This window comes from Mauremys reevesii, linkage group 17 (assembly GCF_016161935.1).
Source record: "Mauremys reevesii isolate NIE-2019 linkage group 17, ASM1616193v1, whole genome shotgun sequence".
Classification (NCBI taxonomy): Eukaryota; Metazoa; Chordata; order Testudines; family Geoemydidae; genus Mauremys; species Mauremys reevesii.
Genome location: NC_052639.1, coordinates 9,454,302 through 9,476,925, shown reverse-complemented (window position 1 = coordinate 9,476,925; position 22,624 = coordinate 9,454,302). Strand labels below are relative to the sequence as shown.

The 22,624-nt window shown below is 50.6% G+C and overlaps 6 non-coding genes across 6 annotated transcripts; 3 read left to right on the top strand and 3 right to left on the bottom strand.

Moving 5' to 3' along the window:
• The first annotated feature begins 558 nt into the window (after positions 1-558).
• On the top strand, positions 559-640 carry TRNAS-GCU. Its single transcript has one exon. It is a non-coding gene; the product is annotated as a tRNA-Ser (tRNA).
• Positions 641-2,524: 1,884 nt separating this feature from the next.
• Positions 2,525-2,598, top strand: TRNAT-UGU. Its single transcript has one exon. It is a non-coding gene; the product is annotated as a tRNA-Thr (tRNA).
• Positions 2,599-7,089: 4,491 nt separating this feature from the next.
• On the top strand, positions 7,090-7,161 carry TRNAG-UCC. The gene has a single exon. It is a non-coding gene; the product is annotated as a tRNA-Gly (tRNA).
• Positions 7,162-14,243: 7,082 nt separating this feature from the next.
• TRNAM-CAU lies at positions 14,244-14,316 on the bottom strand. The gene has a single exon. It is a non-coding gene; the product is annotated as a tRNA-Met (tRNA).
• Positions 14,317-16,734: 2,418 nt separating this feature from the next.
• Positions 16,735-16,806, bottom strand: TRNAA-UGC. The gene has a single exon. It is a non-coding gene; the product is annotated as a tRNA-Ala (tRNA).
• Positions 16,807-18,041: 1,235 nt separating this feature from the next.
• Positions 18,042-18,113, bottom strand: TRNAE-CUC. The gene has a single exon. It is a non-coding gene; the product is annotated as a tRNA-Glu (tRNA).
• Positions 18,114-22,624: the final 4,511 nt, after the last annotated feature.

Genomic DNA, 22,624 nt, shown 5'->3' with positions numbered 1-22,624 from the left:
GGGCTCTGGCTCCCAGCTCACCCACGACCCCCATTCCCCAGTCAGCACCCCTCTCACCAGCAACCAACAGCCCCACTCCCAGCCTCAGTTCTTGACTGCGGCTTCCAAGGCCACAGCCATGGCTAAGAGGGCACAGAGTGAAATGTTTGGGGACCACTGGTTTAGGGTGATGTTCTCAATCACTTCTATGAAGTCCAATAAAAGCTATTCCTCACCCACCCACCCACCCCTCCATCAGGACAGTCTAGGTATGTTCTGCTGCCCTTCAATCATGCAGGAAGGATAATAACATTTCATTCCATTGAATCCTAAAGTGATTTGTAACCCACCACCAGCCGAAACTGGTCATTTTGGGAAAGCGGCCCCATCATGCTGCATACCTAGGCAGAGTAGGTGTGTCTGTGCAAACACGCTCTGTTCCTGAAGTCTTTCCCCCAGCTCCTCACTCGATGTGAGGGGAGCTCATTCAGCCCCTGCTTCTGCGTAGTATTTAAAAACTCCTTATTGGCCCTAGCTCTGCTGGCCTTAGATTTCTCCTCCTGTCATTTTAACAGCTCAGATGAGGTGGCCGAGTGGTTAAGGTGATGGACTGCTAATCCATTGTGCTCTGCATGCATGGGTTCAAATCCCATCCTCATCGGATGCATTTAGTTTTCACCCTCCTTTGTAGACAACCATCTCCCCTTTGGTACAATGACAGCTCAAACGATCTTGCTTCTTGCAAACAAAAACCTTCTCAGAAACTCAGAACTCCCTTGCTTTAAATAAAATGTCTAAATCCCAGATTTCTTTAAAAAAGAAATTCTCTAGTGCTGTATTTCTTAGTTTTTATCTCAAGAGGTAACATCCTCATCTTCTCCCCAAAACACCCTGGGACCTGCCCAAATTATTAAAATACCCTCAACTCGAGCAAGGCCACAACAGTGAACCAGAGCTAGTATCTAGGCCAAGCTGTTCTGAAGGAGGCAACTCAAACATTTTCTCCCTGCTTCCCTTGGCCAAGTCTGACTGAGAAAACAAAATTCCCCAAACTGAAAATTTTCTGCTGAAAAACTAATACTAGTCTGTTTGGGGACTTTGGTTTGAAAGTATTATTGTTATTATTCTCTTCTGATTTCTGAGTCAGTTCAGTTCAGTCTTTGTCCTCCAGGTGTGTTTCCAGCTGCTGAGTTGTGGGGGAGAGAGGCCAGGTCATGATGTCTCTTCCCCTCTTTCATAGTTTCCTCTGACTTGCTAGGAAGCTCCTTTGCTACGATGTGAGTCAATCAGTGTCCATTGTCGCTGTGCTATCTCGGAGAAGCCTGCATTGTACACGGTTCCTGGGATGGTCCTTGGGAGTGTGGATCCCTTCAATGGGCCAGCAGCGAGTCTGGCTCCTCCTTGTCGCACCTGAAAGTCTGGTGGGGGGCATTTCCCAACCTCATAACATATCTCAGTAACGCACACAGAGCAAAACTTCATAACTTCCCAACCAATGCGAGCACACACAATCCAACACGATATTAATGTTCAACAGATCAAGACTTTTGAAATGACACCTCACCAGGCAGACTTTGTACGAACCATCTCATCATTATATGAGAGTGGTGAATATGGGGCTTGCAGGGTGCTGCTCTGAGCACAGCGTGCCACACCTGGGCTTACATTGCAATGGAGACGTACCCTTAGAGTCCATCTCTCCTGGGATAAAGATGGCCCACACCTGACTCTCTGCCAATCCCCACTGGGCCCTGAGAAGTGTTGTTCGTGTTTGGATTCTATAAAGCAGAGGAGCAGATGAAGTTTTGCTCCCAAGGTGTGTGTGTGATTCTTTGGACAGGTCTACACTACAAAATTAGGTTGGTGTAATTACATGACTTAGGCTGGCAATGCAGTTCTATCAAGCTAATCCCGGTGTAGATAGCGGCTCAGCTGTCAGAACTTTCTGGAGCTATGAAAGGGGAGGTACCCAGCCTCTGTAGCAGGAATGCAGGGCAGGTGAGTTCACGGCAGGCATGGAGGGATACTGGTGGAGGCCAGTTATGGTGATATAATGACCAGCAGCATTTACACTGACATTTGTCACTTTAAGTTTGCTGCAAAAAGCACTAGGCCTCTCGTCGAGGTGGTTTTATTTTGTCACCAAAACAGGGCAATTTTGTCGCCAGACGTGGTATTGCAGTGTGTGCACCAGCCACAAGCTGCTGACCGAGGGAGCGTTGTGTGTTTTTCACGCATCTGAGCAATATAATGATGCTGAAGTAACCTTGTAGTGCAGACCTGGCCAAAGATTCTCTCTCTCTCTCTCTCTCTCTCTCTCTCTCTCTCTCTCACACACACACACACACACACACACACACACACACACACACACACACACACACACACACACACACACACACACACACACACACACACACCTTGCAAGGAAAACGTCACCTGCTCCTCTGCTTTGCAGAATCCAAACACAAGCAAAGCTTGTCAGGCCCCAGTGGGGATGGCAGGGAGTCAGGTGTGGGCAGACACTGTGCTGTTGCCACAGGCAGGCACCATGGCTTAGCTGGCTAAAGCACCTGTCTTGTAAACAGGAAATCCTGGGTTCAATTCCCAGTGGTGCCTTATTGACTAACTCTTGGGCAACCTGGTATTGGCTACTGTGGGAAGACAAAACACAGAGCTCTTTGGTCCAGCCCAGTATAGTTGTTTAAATTATACTCACAGGCACTGATAACAGACTTACTGAAAATTTGGGAGTTAAGAGCTGATAGGTCAGTGTTCCAGCCTGTCACAGATGATCCTGCTTCCTCTGGGACAGGGGCAGGTCTGGGCTCTCACACTGAATGGCTCATTGTGGCTGGCAGAACCTGTGGGCAGCTTGTTTAGTTTGCACCGAGGGTTGAGTCCTGCTTTGTGCACCGTGTGTGAGGATGAAAATCCTAAACTGCCCTTTGAAATAACGAATGCAGCAGGACGTGTTATTGTCTCTGCCCCAAAGCAGACAGACCAATGGAGAAATGCCATTGAGTCCAGGCTAATACTCCACTGCCATTTTACCTTGTTTGCTTGCTAAACTCCCTCCCAACCTTGAGGGCTCCCAGAGCCCGGTATTGAGCCTGAGCCGAGAGGTCTACGCTGCAAATTTACCACCCCATGGCCCTAGCCTGGGAGCCTGCACTGGCACGGGACAGCGCTGGGTGTTTCATTGCAGTGTGGACATAGCCCAGCATTATGTCTATACTGCCATTAACACACCCAAGTCACTATTCTCAAACCCTGGGTCAGTTGATTCAGCGTAGACACTTGGGCTTCAGCCCAGCCTCCAAGACCCCATGAGGGGTGAGGGTCTCCGAGCCTGGGCTCCAGTCTGAGCCCAGATGTCTACGCTGTAGTTTTTAGCTCCACAACCTGAGCCCCAGGAGCCCAAATCAGATCATCCAGGCCAGCCGGGCCAGTGGGATTTTATCACAGTCTAGATGCCCTCTCAGGGTATGTCTACACTGCAATGTAAGCCCAAGGTTAGTAGAAGTCATGTCAGCAGCCCCAACACATAAACATAAACCACAAGGGAAAGACCCACCCCCCAGATAAGCTGGGCAGTGTCCTTCTCCCTACGGTTCGTAAGTCCAGCAACCAAAAGTCCTTTAACATGAGCCATCCCCTCTCCACCCCACTCACAGCTGTTGTCCTTAGTCAGAGCAAGCCCAGAGGTGCCTCTGTACAGTTCACCTGCCATCCTGGGTGGAAAAGGGGGGAATATAAGAAGGCTCCATACTCACTATGTTGTCTAGGGACTCACTCATCCCTCTACAGCCACCCTGTCCTAAAGTTGGTCTGACACCTAAATTTTAGCATTGGGACCCAGACCCCAGCCCACTCAGCTTTGGAACCCCTGTCCCCTGCCTAGCAAGTGCTATTGAATTGAGGGTGAGTCCCTCAATCGGGGTCTGCCAAGCACAGTTGTGCTGCCCTCGATTCACACAACAAGGATAACAACCCTTTATTTCTCCTGCCCCCAATAACATGGAGACTGGGAGTCCAGCACCAACCACAAGTGATCATTTCGGCAAGCAACCCAACCTATTTCCAACACACTGTAAAATCCACATGCAGACTCATACACAAAACCTTGCAATAAAATCTTCCTGAGCGGGTCTGAAGCACCTGCTGCTGGAGGAAGGAGGAGCCGTGGATTGGGATTGAGGAGCAGCATGAGGAGAAGGGGCCTGTGGGTTGGGACAGAGGAGAAGGGTGAAGAGGAGCAGGCTCGGGTTGGGAGTGAGGAGCAGTGAGCATAGGAGGGACTGAGGGTTGGGTCTGAGGGGCACTGGGAAAAGAGGCGACATGGGTTTAGGCTGAAGAGCATCTTCATTTGGGGATCCAGCAGGACAGAGGAAGGCAGCAGGTGATTCTAATTCCTTAGGGATATTCTGTGTGTGTGTGTGTGTGTGTGTGTGTGTGTGTGTGTGTGTGTGTGTGTGTGTGTGTGTGTGTGTGTGTGTGTGTGTGTGTGTGTGTGTGTGTGTGTGTGTGCAGGGGAGGAACATGCTCTATGCCCAGAGGCCTTTATTCCTCCAGGCTGCAAGGACAGAGGGGCTGTCAGGAAGTTGCCCCTTCAAACCACACACAAAAAGGCCCTTCTGAGGAAAGGGAAAATCCTGAAGAGAAAAAGTAACATCAAAGAGGACTCCAGCAAGACAGTGTAAGATCTTGGGGAGTAGTTTATCACCTGACCAGGGACTTGAACCCTGGACCCTCAGATTAAAAGTTTGATGCTCTGCCCACTGAGCTAGCCAGGCTCATAAAGAAAAACAGCAAGTTGGTGCAGAGGAGAAACTAGTCAAGAAAACAAGAGCGGGAAACAATATGGGAAACCTGCTGCTCTCTCTGGCCTGGTCAACACTACGAGTTTATATCGAATTTAGCAGCGTTAAATCGCATTAACCCTGCACCCATCCACACAACGAAGCCCTTTATATCGATATAAAGGTCTCTTAATACCGGTATCTGTACTCCTCTCCGACGAGGGGAGTAGCGCTGAAATCGGCATTGCCATGTCGGATTAGGGTTAATGTGGCCACAATTCAACGGTATTGGCCTCCGGGTGCTATCCCACAGTGCACCATTGTGACCGCTCTGGACAGCAATCTGAACTCGGATGCACTGGCCAGGTAAACAGAAAAAGCCCCATGAACTTTTGAATTTCATTTCCTGTTTGCCCAGCGTGGGCGCCGATCAACACAGGTGACCATGCAGTCCCAGAATCCAAAAAGAGCTCCAGCATTGACTGTAGGGGAGATACTGAAGCTGATCTTTGTATGGGGAGATGAATCTGTTCTATCAGAACTCCATTCCAAAAGACGAAATGCCAAAACATTTGAAAAAAATCTCCCAGGCTATGATGGAGAGAGGCCACATCAGGGACTCAACACAGTGCTGAAACTTAAGGAGCTGAGACAAGCGTACCAGAAAGCCAAAGAATGAAATGGACGCTCATGGAGGGAGGGGCGGCTGATGACTGTAGCTATCCCACAGTTCCCGCACTCTCCAAAAACCATTTGAATTCTTGGCTGAGTTCCCAAAGCCTGAAGGGTCAAAAACATTGTCACGGGTGGTTCAGGGTATATGTCATTGCCCCCCCTCCCCCGTGAAAGCAAAGGGAAAAAATAATTTCTCGCTTTTTTTCAATGTCACCGTATGTCTACCGGATTCTGCTGGCACATGTTGTGCTGCAGCACTACACAGCAGCATCCCCTTCCCTTCCCTTCCCTTCCAGATGGCAGACGGTACAGTAGGACTGGTATCAGTCATCGTCATCCCGTGAGTGCTCCTGGCTGACCTCGGTGAGGTCGCCCAGGGGCACCTGGGCAAAAATGTGAATGACTCCCAGGTCATTCTCTTCTTTAAGCTTTGTCTAATGGAGATTCAGTCCTGCCTGGAATATCATAGCAGCTGGAGGCTGCCCCCCCTCCTCCTTTGAGCTCTACTTGCAGAGGCAATAAAGTCAGTGTTGTTTCAAATTCCTGCATTCTTTATTACTTCATCACACAAATGGGGGGATAACTGCAACAGTAGCCCAGGAGGGGTGGGGAGGAGGGAAGCAATGGGTGTGGTTGTTGCAGGGGCACCCCCTAGAATGGCATGCAGCTCATCATTTCTGCGGGATGTCTGGGGCTCTGACCCGGAGTGGCTGTTTGCCTCTCTGGTTCTTTAGTAGGCTTGTCTGATAGTCTAGACAGGACTGACTCTCCCTTTAGACAAAACGTAAAGAAGGGAATGACCGGGGGAGTCATTCCCATTTTTGTCCATGCGTCCCGGCCGACCTCACGAGGCCGGCCAGGAGCACCATGACAGCAGCAGACAGTACATTATGACTGGTCACTGTCATTGTCAACTTGCAAAGCAGCAGATGGGATGGGATGGCTAGTAACTATCTTTGCTAACTTGCAAAAGGCAAGGGGATGCTGCCGTGTAGCGCTGCAGTACCGCGTCTGTCAGCACCATCCAGTAGACATACGGTGACAGTGAAAAAAGGCTGAACGGGCTCCATGGTTGCCGTGCTATGGCGTCTGCCCGGGCAATCCAGGGAAAAGGGCACGAAATGATTGTCTGCCGTTTCTTTCACGGAGGGAGGATTGAGTGACAACATTTACCCAGAATCACCCATGACACTGTTTTTGCCCCATCAGGCATTGGGATCTCAACGCGGAATTCCAATGGGCGGGGGAGACTGCGGGAACTATGGGATAGCTATGGGATAGCTACCCACAATGCAACACTCTGGAAATTGACACTAGCCTCGTACATGGACGCACACCACTTAATTAATGTGCTTAGTGTGGCCGCGTGCACTCGACTTTATACAATCTGTTTCCAAAAAACAATTTCTGTAAAATTGGAATAATCCCATAGTGTAGACATACCCTGTGATTAACAACTTTGCTGGCTAATTGAAAGGCTTTGCTGGCTAATTGAAAGGCTGATGGTTCAAACCCAAGTGAAGATGGAGGTGTTTTTTTAGTGATGAGAATCCAGTACATTTTAACAGGCAGAAAAGTGCCTCAATGCTGCTCTAGCCTCATTGGGCAAGCATAAGTGGCACTTTTGCCAGATGCATTGGTGGTATAGTGGTGAGCATAGCTGCCTTCCAAGCAGTTGACCTGGGTTCGATTCCCAGCCAATGCAGGGAAGTGACATTTTCTCTACTGGGAATTGGTTTTATTTCAGTCACGTTGTATCAGTTTATCAATGAAATGAGAGAATCAATGTCCTGCAGGTCATTCAACACACAGTGGAGGAAGAAAGGGGTGGGACTGTACAATGAGCTGTTGGAGTTATCTGGTATTACAATGTTTGGTTTATTTAAAAAAAAATATCTTTACTTCCCTCTCCCTTTTAGACTCAAAGCCTTTAAGGTCAGAAGGGAACAATGTGATCATCTAGTCCGACCTGCTGCACCTTGCAGGCCAAAAGACCCCACCCACCCACTCCTGTAATAGACCCGGGAGGGGAGGCAGCTCTGTTCATTGCCCCTACCCCAGGCAGCACATGGAGGCCCTCTGCTCCCCTCCCCCCATCAGTGTGCAGAGATGTGCCAGCAGCACTGAGGTGGCTCCCTGCCCACTCTGCCTCCGTCCCTCCGTGCCACTCCCAGAAATGGCCGGCATGTCCCAGCATCCCCTGGGGTGGGGGGGAGTGTCTCCATTCACTGCCTCTGCCCCGAGTACCAACTCCGCAGCCCCCATTGGCCAGGAACTGCAGCCAATGGGAGCTCTGGGGGCAGTGCCTGCAGGCAGCGGCACACGGAGACCCCCTGGCCCCACCCACCTAGGAGCTGCTGCCAGAGGGTTGTGTGTACCGGTCACTTTGGGAGCTGCAGTGCCCGGGGTAAGCGCCACCCCTCCTGCACCCCAAACCCCTCCCCCAGCGCAGAGCCAGCACCCCGCACCCAAATTTCCTCCCAGAGCTTTGCTTGTCTTCCTTTCACCCAGAACTGTCCTTCTCCTGGGCTGCAAGTAGCCACCCCTGGGAAGCCAAGAGGCAGGCACAGGATTCTGCCTCCCAGCAGCCAACCGCACCTCCCCAGGCTTTGCAGAACGACTGGTGGTGCTCTACTAACCCCACTTAGCCGCACTGAGGCGCTTAGCTTCTGCCCTGCCTTCCTCAGCTCGACTTTCCTCTTTTGCCCCATTGCTGCCTCACTTCCTCCTTTGGCAAGTCACACAGAGGAGGCAGCAGGAAGAGCCGGCCGCCATAGGCCAACCTCCCAGGGCAGAGGAGACCAAACCACAAGGCTTCAAAATGTGCCTGGCCAAGATCCTCTAGCTTTCCCCTGCTGATGCCAAGGCTTTTTCCCAGCTCATTTCACCACCCACGATCTTGCAGGGGTTGAGTTTATCACAGGTGTTACCCAAAATTGGGCCAGCTAGTAAGCTAATGACCCACCAGAGTTTGGCAGAAAGCAGCACGTTTATTATACTGACAGCTAAGCTCAAAAGAAGAAGCGGGGGGCAGCGGGGGTGACACACTCACACTTGCATACTCACGCTCCCAGGACAGGCACAGCACTGGAGATGTCAGGATTCTGCAAGGTAAGGCAGTCCGGGCAAAGGGCATTCACTGGAGGTACAAGCTTGTGAGTGCTCTCCTGAGCACAGGGCCCCTTCCCCTTTTAAGGGCCTGCACCTCATGGCCTGCGACTAGAGATGACTTGGCTGCATCTGGTTGGTCACACTCCACCTTGGGCAGTGTCCATGCTCTGGGTGTGTGAGTGCTGCCTAATTAGCGTCCCAGACACCTTGTCTACCTGGGAGCTCTTCTGCTCTTCAACCAGCCCATTCATCCCACGAGCATTCCAGGAGGGAGCGGGAGGGGAAAAGCCACTTCACAGGCCTTCAGAGAGGGAGAGGAGACAAAAGTGGGAGCAGGGGAAGTACAACAGACCTTCTGAGCATAGAAATCACTGCTGCTCCTACAACAGCAGGGACAGGCCAGTAGGAGCTTGGAAAATTAAGCCATTGTGTTTCTGCCTGGTTTTGAAGCAGGGACCTTTTGCATGTTAGGTAAACGTGATTACCACTACACTACAGAAACTCTGTCAAAAGCCTTTGCCCCTCCCTTCATAAGTACATAAGAATGGCCATACTGGGTCAGACCAAAGGTCCATCCAACCCCGCATCCTATCTGCCAACAGTGGCCAATGCCAGGTGCCCCAGAGGGACTGAACAGGTAATGATCAAGTGATTTCTCTCCTACCATCCATCTCCACCCTCTAACAAACAGAGGTTAGGGACACCATTCCTTACCCATCCTGGCTAATAGCCATTCATGGACTTAACCTCCATTCATTTATCTGCAAAAAGAAAGAGGAGTACTTGTGGCACCTTAGAGACTAACAAATTTATTTGAGCATAAGCTTTGCTGGGCTAAAACCCACTTCATCGGATGCATGCAGTGGAAATACAGCAGGAAGATATATATATATACAGAAAACATGAAAAAAAATGGGTGTTGCCATACACACTATAACGAGTGAGCAGTTAAGGTGAGCTATTATCAGCAGGAGAAAAAACCTTTTGTAGTGATAATCAGGATGGCACATTTCCAACAGTTGACAAGAAGATGTGAGTAACAGTAGGGGGACAAATAAACAAGAGGAAATAGTTTGACTTTGTGTAATGACCCATCCACTCCCAGTCTTTATTCAAGCCTAATTTAATGGTGTCCACTTTGCAAATTAATTCCACTTCAGCAGTCTCTCATGAGAGTCTGTTTTGAAGGTTATTTGCTGTAATATTGCAACTTTTAGGTCTGTAAATGCGTGACCAGGAGATTGAAGTGTTCTCCGACTGGTTTTTGAATGTTATAATTCTTGACATGTGATTTGTGTCCATTTATTGTTTTACGTAGAGACTGTCTGGTTTGGCCAATATACATGGTGGAGGGGCATTGCTGGCACATAATAACATATATCACTTTGGTAGATGTGCAGGTGAACGAGCCTCTGATAGTGTGGCTGATGTGATTAGGTCCTATGATGATGTCCCCTGAATAGATATGTGGACAGAGTTGGCTTTGTTGCAAGGATAGGTTCCTGGGTTAGTGTTTCTGCTGTTTGCTTGCTGGTAAGTATTTGCTTCAGGTTGGGGGGCTGTCTGTAAGCAAGGACAGGCCTGTGTCCCAAGATCTGTGAGAGTGAGGCATTGTCCTTCAGGATAGGTTGTAGATGCGCTGGAGAGGTTTTTGTTGGGGGGCTGAAGGTGACGGCTAGTGGGGTTCTGTTACTTTCTTTGTTGGGCCTGTCCTGTAGTAGGTGACTTCTGGGTACTCTTCTGGCTCTGTCAATCTGTTTCTTCATTTCAGCAGGTGGGTAATGTACTTGTAAGAATGCTCGATAGAGATCTTGTAGGTGTTTGTCTCTTTCTGAGGGGTTGGAGCATATGTAGTTGTATTTTAGAGCTTGGCTGTAGACAATGGATTGTGTGGTGTGGTCTGGATGAAAGCTGGAGGCATGTAGGTAAGCATAGCAGTCAATATGTTTCTGGTATAGGGTGGTGTTTATGTGACCATCGCTTATTAGCACAGTAGTGTCCAGGAAGTGGATCTCTTGTGTGGACTGGTCCAGGCTGAGGTTGATGGTGGGATGGAAATTGTTGAAATCATGGTGGAATTCCTCAAAGGTTTTCTTTTTCATGGGTCCAGATGATGAAGATGTCATCAGTGTAGCGCAAGTAGAGTAGGGGCATTAGAGGATGAAAGCTGAGGAAGCGTTGTTCTAAGTCAGCCATAAAAATGTGGGCATACTGTGGGGCCATGCGGGTACCCATAGCAGTGCCGCTGACTTGAAGGTATACATTGTCCCCAAATCTGGAATAGTTGTGGGTGAGGACAAAGTCACAAAGTTCAGCCACCAGGTTTGCCGTGACATTATCAGGGATACTGTTCCTGACGGCTTGTAGTCCATCTTTGTGTGGAACGTTGGTGTAGAGGCCTTCCACATCCATAGTGGCCAGGATGGTGTTTTCTGGAAGATCACCAATGGATTGTAGTTTCCTCAGGAAGTCAGTGGTGTCTCGAAGATAGCTGGGAGTGCTGGTAGCGTAGGGCCTGAGAAGGGAGTCTACACAGCCAGACAATCCTGCTGTCAGGGTGCCATTGCCTGAAATGATGGGGCATCCAGGATTTCTACGTTTATGGATCTTGGATAGCAGATAGAATACCCCTGCTGCTTTTTTGGCCTGCTGCTTCTCTGTCTGGGATGTTTTTGTCAGTCCTGGCACACAAAAAGGGTATCATTGCAAGCGCCCACGAAGGCGAGATGAATTTTTGCCTGCCTTGCTCAGCTTGACTTGCTTCCTCACCCCATTCCTGCCTTAGATCCTGGGTCGCCTGGTGGCTGAAGATGGTCCATTGTCTCGAGCGGTGCCAGAGCCTGACACAGTGCCCCGGGCCGCCTTTGCTCTGCACATGCCGGCCATGCACATTTGCAAATACTTTAAAGATCCTGTCAGTAAGTTCTGGAGACAGTTGCTCACCTTCAGAGGAAGCTCCCTAAAATTGGCCTGTCTCACCCAGTGGTACATTGACCTCTGTTCAGACTGAGCCGAAGGGGGGGGGCTCGCTGCTGTGGCTGCCGCTGCTGTGAGGGTGGCCACTGTTGCGGATGAAGCCATCCTGGAAGCACCTTCCACCTAGCCACCCACTGAAAATCCTGTAGGATGTAAGGTGGGAATAGAAGAACACGGCGGGGGCCTTCCTAATCTCCTCCCCCTTCCGCCACTATTGGCCATCCCATACCTGGTGCTGCACCCAGTGGGGTAAAAAAAATACGGCCATATCGGAAGAGTCAGTTGGGTTCTTTATGGTTGTCCCGTCATTCTCCTCGGGCCTGACCTGCCCTCCAGCTCAGCCACCCACTGAAAATTGAAAAACAAAAAAGTAGAGCCGTACAAGGCTTCAAAGCCCACCAGGCCCAACCACCATTTCTAATACAGCAGAAAAGCCGCACTTCTCCTGACTAGGTAGGGACGTCCTATGGCCCCACAAGAAGTGGAAGGTCATCGTGTTCGGTCTCAGCAGCATTCGTGGAGCAGGGGGAAACACATGGCTGAGGTTAATGACAAGGTCCCCTTACGCCACCGGCTGAGCCATTCCTCACAGGCCAGCAACCATTTCTCCCAGTTCGCGTTCCCCACCTCGTCCCCAACCGAACGCTAGAAGGCCCAGCCATCAACCTGCAAACTCTTGCTGCCCTCCTCTTCCGCCCTGACTGATAGGGGGGAGTATTGAGCCTCCCTCCCTTAGGCCCTTCAGCATCCCTGGGGAAAGACCAACACCGCCCAAGTGACTTTGGGCCAGTAGGTCAACCAATAGGGCTGCCTCCTAGGCCAGCCTGCAGCCCAGCTTCAGGACTCAGAGGAAATGGAGCTCGCATCCCTACCTACAGGACTCCAGGCACGGCCAGGCTTCTGGATCAAACGTCCCCTCTTGTGCTCAAGTCACAACAGCTAGCGGGTAAAAGACAGGCTTTCATGGCCTTTGAGAAAGCAAGATCGAGCCTTGGAAGACCCAGCAGGGTTTGTGGCACAGGAATTGTCCTCAGATCCCACCAAGACTTCAGCTCAGATTGCAGGATTCAAAGTCCCGAGTGCTGCCCTTACACCATGGGACCAATAGGGAACCCCCAGACCTCTGCTGAGCTCTGGTGTGGATGACCCTGTGGGGGCAGCCCTGCCTTTACTCACCAAGTTGGCCTGCAGCAGTTTGCTGCAGCTCCCAGAGGCCTTTCTTAAACCAGACTGAGAGGCCAGTGGGCATGTGAGGAAGTTGCCCCTTCAGTCCCAGGCAGTACATGGCCCTTCCTAGGAAAGAACAAGTCCTGGGGGAAAAGGTGATGTCAAATAACAACTTGGAGAGATGCCTTCTTTCCTTCTGTGGGGAACTGTTCCCTTTTTACCTGACCAGGAACTTGAACCCTGGACTCTCAGATTAAAAGTCTGATGCTCTGCCAGCTGAGCTAGCCAGGCTTACACATAAATGAAGCAAATTTCATGAAGAAGAGAAACTAGTCATGAAAATGAAGGCAGGAAACAATACAGAAAACCTGCTACTCTCACTCTCTTAGCAGTCATCGCCCCAGCCTGCTCCTCCATCCGGCGCCCTGAGGTCTTATTCTTTTTTCAGTTAAATATCAAATCCAGGAGAAAACACAGTTATACAAAGCAAAATGAAATCACAAACAGAAATGTCATTGGAAATACAGAAATAAAAAAGGAAAATGCAATCCCCATCACTTTATCGTGTCTGGGCCATTCCTGTATCGAGAGCACCCGCGAAGGTCCCTGTCTGCTTACAAGAAACCTGGAGGAACTCATACCACAGCCTGAACATGAAACTCAACTGCTCCCAGGTGCTGCAGTAAAACCCTTTCCTGCTGTGACGTTGCACTCCATAGGATTTTATGAAAATATGCTAATGAGTGTGAATATAATGTAACTGGAACATTCTTCATGCAAAAGTTCTCTTGTAAGGTATCATTACACAGCTTATAATCTACTGTGTGTGTTCATCCTATTTGTATGAACCGATCATTCCTGTATCTGAAACTAGAAATATGAACTATAACTCTGAGGTCCTGTTGTAATGATGCAAAGTGTGGGCCATTAATAGTGGTTTGGACTCTTGATGGCTCCGATCAACCAGGACAATTGACTGGAGATGGCTCTGTCCTGCACCATCTGTGAGTCAGGCCAGGAAGAATGAAGGCTTGGGGGTCTCACAGGACATGTGACCATGTCACCTGGTACAGGACTCCCTCTTAAACCTGGGTCTCTTCCCAAAGAGAGACAAGAATTCCTGCCTTGTACCAAAGCTGTATAAGGGGGTGGAACTGAACAAACATGGCTGCAGTCATGAGACATCCCCTAGCTACCACCTGAGCTGGAACACGGACTATACGAGGTGAAAAGATTGGGCCCAGACATAAAATAAGTCTAGTCTGCAAAAGAAGCTTATTGGAAGATCTCTGAGGGTGAGATTTGATCTGTATTGAGTTTCATACTGTATTAGGCTTGGGCTTGCATGTTTTTGTTTTATTTTGCTCTGTGAAAAATACAAGGTCCATAGAGAAGGAAAAGAAAATGCCCTAGAAAAGTCTGTGTGTGTGTGTGTGTGTGTGAGATGGGTGGGAGGGTGTCTAGAAACCACTTTCCTCTAGTTTCTTTTCTCTGATTTCCTGTAGAAAATCTGAAGCAGGGAGCAAAAGCCATTGCCTTCTCTGAGGCTTGAACTCAGGACCTTCAGATTATGAGACTGACACGCTGCCAACTGCGCTAAGAAGGCTTGGAAAAGTTTTAGGCTCAGTGTTTATAGGACCCTCCTACAGCAGTGACTGGGGCAGGGAAGGAGCCAGAGATGTGCTGGAAGAAGCAGGGAGCTCTGGTGACCAGAGACTTTTCATGGCAGCTTTCACAGCAGCAAAGAAATCAATTCAGGCTGCCAGTGAACAATCTACTGGAACTAATGGCAGCACAGGGGGGATGTTTCCAAGCTATGCACCTACTGCCACATTTTAGAACTTACTCTCCTTTTCCTAGTAGGGCACTTTCCATGCAAATTAAGCAAAGCAAGTTGGGGAAACTACACAGGTAATAAAAACCAGTGCTCTAAATAAGGCTTGAATTCATAATCCCAGCAGTAGCCCCCTCTGCGCTAACCAGTTGCACCACTGCAGGTGCCTCTTAGGCAAAGCTGGGAAGCAGGCAGTTATCAGTCTCTGTGATTCAGACCTTTGCCTGGTAATTGAAAGGTTGATGCATCAAACCTAACTCAAGATGCGGCTTTTCAGCCATGAGACTCCAGGACATTTTGACAGAAAGAAAATCTCCTCTGTTTTGGTTTAGCCCCATTTGACTCCTTCTGCTCGTCTTCTCCCCCTCCCTCCAGTCTCTTTCCTTCCCCATTGGGGCCATGCAGAGAGGAGCCCCAGTCAGTCTCTGTCACAGAGTCTGTATCCCATAAAGGGAGGGAGGGAGGGGTTGCTCCAAAACACTGATAATGGGGGGTTTGGGGGGCCCATGGTTAGGGGGAGAAAGGATGGAGAATTAACAGTGGGGCCCAGAGAGATTCCCCCAGATTGGGGAGATCCCCTGCTGCCCCCCATCAGCCAGCTGTGGGAAGAACAACTTGGGATTGCTTGGGGAAGCCACCTTTAAAAACACAAGTGTAACATTCTAGTTACATTTTAATAACACCAAAGCCTCCTCAATCCCAGGGTCACGATCACTGGAATGATTTTGCCTTGATATTTTACCAGCCGCAGACACAAAGCGAGTCAAATTACAGTTTCCGGTCGGAGTCAGTGCACACACAAGAATCCGGAGGCTTTTAATTCCTTAGGTTCTGCTGCCATTTCATTTCTGTCCTGTTCCAAGATTTATCATTGTGCAAAGCAACGTTAGGCCCTTGGGAGTGTCCCCCTCAGTGCTGCCTGCCACCCTGGGCAATTTAAAAGGGCCCAGGGACCCCCGCCACCACCGCCAGCAGCACAAGGGGACTAAGGCGGTTTCTTGCCCGCCCTCACTCCATGTGGCTCACCACTCCCGGGAGTGGCTGGCACGTCCCTGGTGTGGGGGAGGTCTCCGTACGCTGCCCCGCCCTGAGTGCCAACTCTGCCAGCTGTGGCAATGGGAGCTGCAAGGGTGAAGTCTGCGGGCAGCCATGCACAGAGACACCCTGGCCCTCCCGCTTAGGGGCTGCTGCCAGAGGAGGGTGCAGGTTGCTTTTGGGAGATGCCCGAGGTAAATGCTGCACCCCTCACCCTCTCCTGCACCCCCAACCCAGACCCCACACCTGCACCCAAACTCCCTCCAAGAGCTTGCCCCCTGCACACCCTCCTGCAGCACAACCCCCTGACTGAGCCCAGACCCTGCACCCAAACTCTCCCAGAGCCCAGCCCCTCTCCCTCCCACACCCAAACTCCCTCCCAGAGCCTTAGGCAGGTGTGTGTGGGGGGGTGGGGCAGGACTTGGTCCCATTCTGGGCACCACCAAAAATTGTACAAACCTGCCGCCCCTGTCCAGCCCAACCTTCTGCTGATGCACCTCAGCCCACACCCCTGCAGGGTTTGAAGCTTCCATTGCTTAAATTCCAGGACACTGAGGGATTTCAGCTCCCCTTTGCCCAGAGGGAACTTCACCCCACTCCCAGCCAGGTTCTTGTCCATGGGATCACTGTAGGGGGGCTGGGTCCCGCTGGGTCTTTTCTCTCTCTGTGACAGGCCAGGGTGCAATAACTGGGGCATCTGAGCACCCAGGACCTTCTGTGGGGCTGCCATTCCCCTTCCCCTTCTGTGGTCTCATCAGTCATTGACTCCAGCCTTTTTTCTATCCATCATCAGCATCATCCCAAGCAAACTGCACTCGCCTCAAAAAGACAGTGTCCCCTGGTGGGTGTAAATCACTGACCTCTCTCCTCTCTGAGCACTGACTGCCCCTGTGTTTCCTTGCCTCTCAGTCTGTGCAGATGGGACCTTTCCCTCCAGTGCTGGAGGATTCGCCCTTCTCATCTACCCTTGTCCCAAGCAGCACAGCAGGTGGGAATCTTAAATGTACCAAGGTGACTTAGGAGCAGAAACCACCCCCCAGACCTTCCATGCAATTGGCACTTGCCCCTTACTGAGCAGGATTGAAACTGGTGCAGGGAGACTGCTGGGCCACATCCTCTGGGCATGAGCAAAGCACCAGGGTGAAAAAATGAACTTGGAGATGCTGGGGATTGAACCCAGGGCCTCATACATGCAAAGCATGTGCTCTACCACTGAGCTACATCCCCAGATGGTTTAGGTGGGCTATGGGTTACACTCAGAGCCCTCCTGTTTCCACTGCATCCAGTGACCTATAAGCCTCATGAGAAGCCCATTCCCCTCTCTGAGGGCCAATCCTGCTCTCCTGGAGGTTAATTGTTCATAGGGTCACTTTGCAGCAGGGCCAGATTCTATGTGTGGGGCAGAGAGAGTTTGTGCCCTGGACTCAGGGTGCAGAGATACGCTCAGCCCTCTCCCTGCATTGGGTGGGGTGCTGCCACCCCGTGCTGCAAGGTCATGGTGGGGGACGCTGTGAGCAGCTCAACACCTACCCCGGCGGCAGAAGCGGGGTGGGGAGCTCCAGATGTTTCCACCTGCCTGTGAAGTCCAGCTTCCCCAGCACATTCACTGTGTTGCAATTGGGTCACTGTTTCCATGGCTGAACAGCAAAGAATCATTCCCAGTTTCCTTCTATCGACAGCAGGATTAGCCTGTGTCAGTGGTTAATGAGGTGGATCTTGTGGTAGATTGTTATTCATTCCCACCTTGACAATTCACACAGTCCCTTTCCTACTCAAATCCCCAGCACCTCGGTGATCCTGGTAGCAGGGGTTGGGTCCTGAGATTTTCAGGGTCCTTTTTCCCCTCCACCTGGAGTGAACTCAGCTTTTCCCCCATCCCAGACAATCCATGAAATAACAACAGGGGCATAAAGAAAGAGGGGAGGGAACATCTCACAGCCAGGGCTGGATGTGCCCAGGGCCCCCTGCTTGTCCATTGTTTCCATGGAATTTGGCCCCCTGCTTTGCACAAGGGACAGAGAAAGATCTTGCTGTTCCTGTGTCTGTGCAAGGAAAATTGTGCTTCCCTAGGAAAGAGAGGCGGGAAATGGCCCCATGGTGGGACAATATCCTCAGGATTAAGACCTAAGGACTCAGGCTGAGACCTGATAGAACTGCACTCATCTGGGATTTAACAAATTGTCTTCCCTGGAGCAGGGCCAGATCCAGCGTTTTTGCCGCCCCAAGCAGAGGGGAAAAAAAAAAGCTGCAATCAGCAGCAAGTCCTTCCCTCCAAGAGGGCCAAACTGCTGCTGAAGCCTCCCCTTTCCTTTGGTCGCCCCAGGCACCTGCTTGCTGCTGTGGTGCCTGAAGTCAGCCCTGCCATGGAGACAGTGGGAAGATGGGGGCATCAGGAAAATACCATGGATTCGTTTACATTGCAAGTGAAGAATAACTGAAGCATTTCTGGTTTAAAGTCACTTTTCCCTGACTGGGAATTGAACCCAGGCCTTGGCAGTGAGAGTGCCAAATCCTAACCACTAGACCACCAGGGAGCTGATGTTATTTTTTTTCTCTCTTATGCTACACTTTCTTAGGCTACTTTCTATCCACTTTCTGAAACTGCTCCATTGTCCATTCCCTGAGGGGCTGGGAGCAGAAAGTGCAGGAATCCCTGTACTCAGGGTCACAACCTGAGCCCAACCCAAGCCACTGAAACAAACTCAAATCATGCTTCCTCCAGCAGGATCACAGAGCCACACAAAAAAACCCCATGAGGAACAATCCTCCTCTGTCTTCATTTACCCCATCACAACCCTCTCAGCAGCCCGCTCTTGCAGGAAGGACACTGATTTGATAGGAGCTCTGGCATAGAGACCAAGGGAGGGGTGTTGCTCCCCCTGGGTGTGAGCTGATCACATTCTGATTCCATGTAACGGGCCTCTGAGCTTTGCCATCTTGTGAGTTCTGAGTGCTGAGACCCCTGGACCCTTCTGCTGGGAGCATGGTGATTGCACAACAGCTGCAAGCCCTTTTCCCGTCTCCTTGTCCTCCTCGGCTTCCCCAGATCTTCCCCACAAATGGTTCTATCAGGCGCTGGAGGGATCTAAGGACCTGCAGGTTTCCCTCACCTACCTCTTAAGGCAAACAGTGATTCCCTTCTCTGACACTCCTGGGTCAGGCTTCTTTTGAGTTTTTCCTCAGGGACCTGATTCCTGTGAAAATGTGTGTGTGGGGAACTGGCTTGTCTACCCTCTCTGGGAGCTGAGAAGCTTTTTCAGACTCTCCCCCACTAGATGAGTCCAACAGCACCTCCCACTGGTGGGAGAATCCTAAATGCCACCCTCCCCGCTGGTTACTCTGACCAGCTGATGGTGACAGCATGTTAAATCAACCCCAGCTCTCTGGGCTAGAGAGCAGCATCTAACCAGCCTTGTGACAGCTCCGGTTTGCTCGCTGGAGCCATAATGAACCAGGAAAGAAGGCAAATGTCAGACAGGGAACCTCAGCTCCGCAAATAAATGCCCTCAGGGCTCCTTCTACACTGCGACTGGGCACTTGACTGACTTCAAATCCGGCCAGCCCAGTTGATAGAGCATGAGACTCTTAATCCTGCCAGCATGAGTTTAAGCCCCATATTGGGCAGCAGCAACAGCTCTTAGGTGTCACTCTTATGCTTATAGTCACAGCCCAAAATGAAATAAATTCTCTGTCCGCTCTACAATCTAAGGCAGATCAGGTTCCTTCCTCTCTGAGCTTCAGTAAAACATGAAGAGAGAACAAATAGAATTTCCTCCTCTTCCATTCTACCCCAGGCAAGAAGAGGGGATAATAACCATTTAACAGATGACTGCAGAGAGAAAAGTTTGGTCTTTATAAATAGGATGATGATCAATTGGTCTCCATGTCCACTGACGGTAGGACAAGAAGTAATGGGCTTAATCTGCAGCCAGGGAGATTTACGTTAGATGCTGGGAACAGCTTTCTAACTCTGAGGGTACGTCTACACTACGGGACTATTCCGAATTTGCATAAACCGGTTTTGTAAAACAGATTTTATAAAATCGAGTGCGCGCGGCCACACTAAACACATTAAATCGGTGTTGTGCGTCCATGGTCCGAGGCTAGCGTCGATTTCTGGAGCGTTGCACTGTGGGTAGCTATCCCGTAGCTATCCCATAGTTCCCGCAGCCTCCCCCGCCCCTTGGCATTTCCGGGTTGAGATCCCAGTGCCTGATGGGGCAAAAATCATTTTCGCGGGTGGTTCTGGGTACAGCCTCACCCCCCCTCCCTCCCTGAAAGCGGCAGACCCAACCGTTTCGCGCCTTTTTTGCTTGGTGAACTGTGCAGACGCCATAGCACAGCAAGCATGGACCCTGCTCAGCTCAATACTGCAATCGTGGATGTTTTAAACACCTCGCGCACTCTCGTGCAGTATATGCTGAACCAGGACCTTCGAACCGAGGCGAGTAAGAGGCGGATACGGCAGTGCGGCGATGACAGTGATGAGGACGTAGACACAGAATTCTCTCAAACCGCAGGCCCCGGCGCTTTGGAGATCCTGATGGTAATGGGGCAGATTCTATCCATTGAACGCCGATTTTGGGCCCGGGAAACAAGCACTGACTGGTGGGACCGCATTGTGTTGCAGGTGTGGGACGATTCCCAGTGGCTGCGAAACTTTCGCATGCGTAAGGGCACTTTCATGGAACTTTGTGACTTGCTTGCCCCTGCCCTGAAACGCCATAATACCAAGATGAGAGCAGCCCTCACAGTAGAGAAGCGAGTGGCGATAGCTCTGTGGAAGCTTGCAACGCCAGACAGCTACCGGTCAGTCGGGAATCAATTTGGAGTTGGAAAATCTACTGTGGGGGCTGCTGTGATGCAAGTAGCCAAAGCAATCACTAAGCTGCTGCTACGAAAGGTTGTGACTCTGGGAAACGTGCAGGCCATAGTGGATGGCTTTGCTGCAATGGGATTCCCTAACTGTGGGGGGGCGATAGATGGAACCCATATCCCTATCTTGGCACCGCAGCACCAGGGTACCCAGTACGTAAACCGGAAGGGGTACTTTTCAATGGTGCTGCAAGCACTGGTGGATCACAAGGGACGTTTCACAAACATCCACGTGGGATGGCCAGGGAGGGTTCATGACGCTCGTGTATTCAGAAGCACTACTCTGTTTAAACAGCTGCAGCAAGGGAATTACTTCCCAGACCAGAAAATAACAGTTGGGGATGTTGAAATGCCTGTTGTTATCCTGGGGGACCCAGCCTACCCCTTGATGCCATGGCTCATGAAGCCATACACAGGCAGCCTGGACAGTGGTCAGGATCTGTTCAATTACAGGCTGAGCAAGTGCAGAATGGTGGTGGAATGTGCATTTGGCCGTTTAAAGGCTCGCTGGCGCACATTACTGACTCGCTCAGACCTCAGCCAAACCAATGTCCCCTATGTTATTGCTGCTTGCTGTATTCTCCACAATCTCTGTGAGTGTAAGGGGGAGACCTTTATGGCGGGGTGGGAGGCTGAGGCAAATCACCTGGCCGCTGATTACGCGCAGCCAGACACCAGGGAGATTAGAAGAGCACACCAGGAAGCGGTGCGCATCAGAGAAGCTTTGAAAACGAGCTTCATCAATGGCCAGGGTACAGTGTGACTGCTGTGTTTGTTGATGAACACCCAACCCCCTTGATTGACTCAGTCCCTGTAAGCAACTCCCCCTCCCCTTCGAGTACAGCTTACTTATGCAAATAAAGTCACTCTCATTTAAAAAGCATGAATTCTTTATTAATTCATTATAAAAAGAGGGAGAGAAGTAAGGGTGTGCTTTGGGAGGAGGAAAGGAGGGATGGAAAAGGCCATTAAAAAAAAATTCAGAGTAACGACATCCTTCTGGTTGGGCTGTCCACGGGGGTGGAGTGGGCGGGTGCACGGAGCCTCCCCCCACGCGTTCTTACACGTCTGGGTGAGGAGGCTAAGGAACATGGTGAGGGGGGAGGGTGGTTATACAGGGGCTGCAGCGGCACTCTGTGATCCTGCAGCCGTTCCTGAAGCTCCACAAGACGCCGGAGCATGTCAGTTTGATCACGCAGCAGCCCCAGAGTTGCATCCCGCCACCGCTGATTTTCCTGCCGGTCTTCCTGCCGCCACCTCTCATCTCGGTTGTCCCTCCTGTCCTCACGTTCACTGGCCTCTTTCCTGTAATTTGAAACCACGTCCTTCCACTCATTCAGATGAGCTCTTTCATTGCGTGTAACTTCCATAATATCCGAGAACATCTCATCTCGCGTCTTCTTTTTCCTCCGCCTTATCTGTGCTAGCCTTTGGGATGGAGGAGGGATGGTTGAAAACTTGCAGCTGCATGAGGGAGATAAATATTTAGAAAGATACATTTTACAGAACAATGGTTATACTGTTTCACAGTGAACATCACTATTCACCTAGCACATGTGATTTCCCTACAAGGTCGCATTTTTCATCTTAATAGTGACTGCTTGCAGCTCTGGGGTTACAGATCTCACAGACACATCAGGTCCAGGCATCAGAATTCAGCTTGCATGCGGCCATGGTAAGCCACTGTCTCAGTGATTTACCCTCCCCAACGCATGGCTAATACCACGCTAGCTCCCTGCTAATCAACAACCTTCTTCCCCACCCACTGCTTGTCCGGTAGCTTGGGGAAGATCGCCGCTGGTGACCAAACAGAAAAGATCATTGGCATTTCACTCCTCCCCTCCCCCCGCTTCGCTACGTGCAGGAAAGTGTTTTTTTTAAGCTGCTGCATTCCACGAACCCAGTAGAGAAATGGCCACCCCCCTTACTTAAATTCCTGATTTTTAACCAGGTTATCCTGAACGATATCACTTTGCTGAGGATAACAGAACAAGATAAAGAGCGGATGCTTCTTGAATGCCAGCAGTCCCCGGGACCATACACTGCGATGCTTTGCCACGCAATGATCCCTGATTACTTGCTACATGCATGGCATGGTAAAGTGTCCTACCATGGTGGGCGGAACAAGGATGCCTTGCCCAGAAACCTTCTGCAAAGGCTTCTGGAGTAC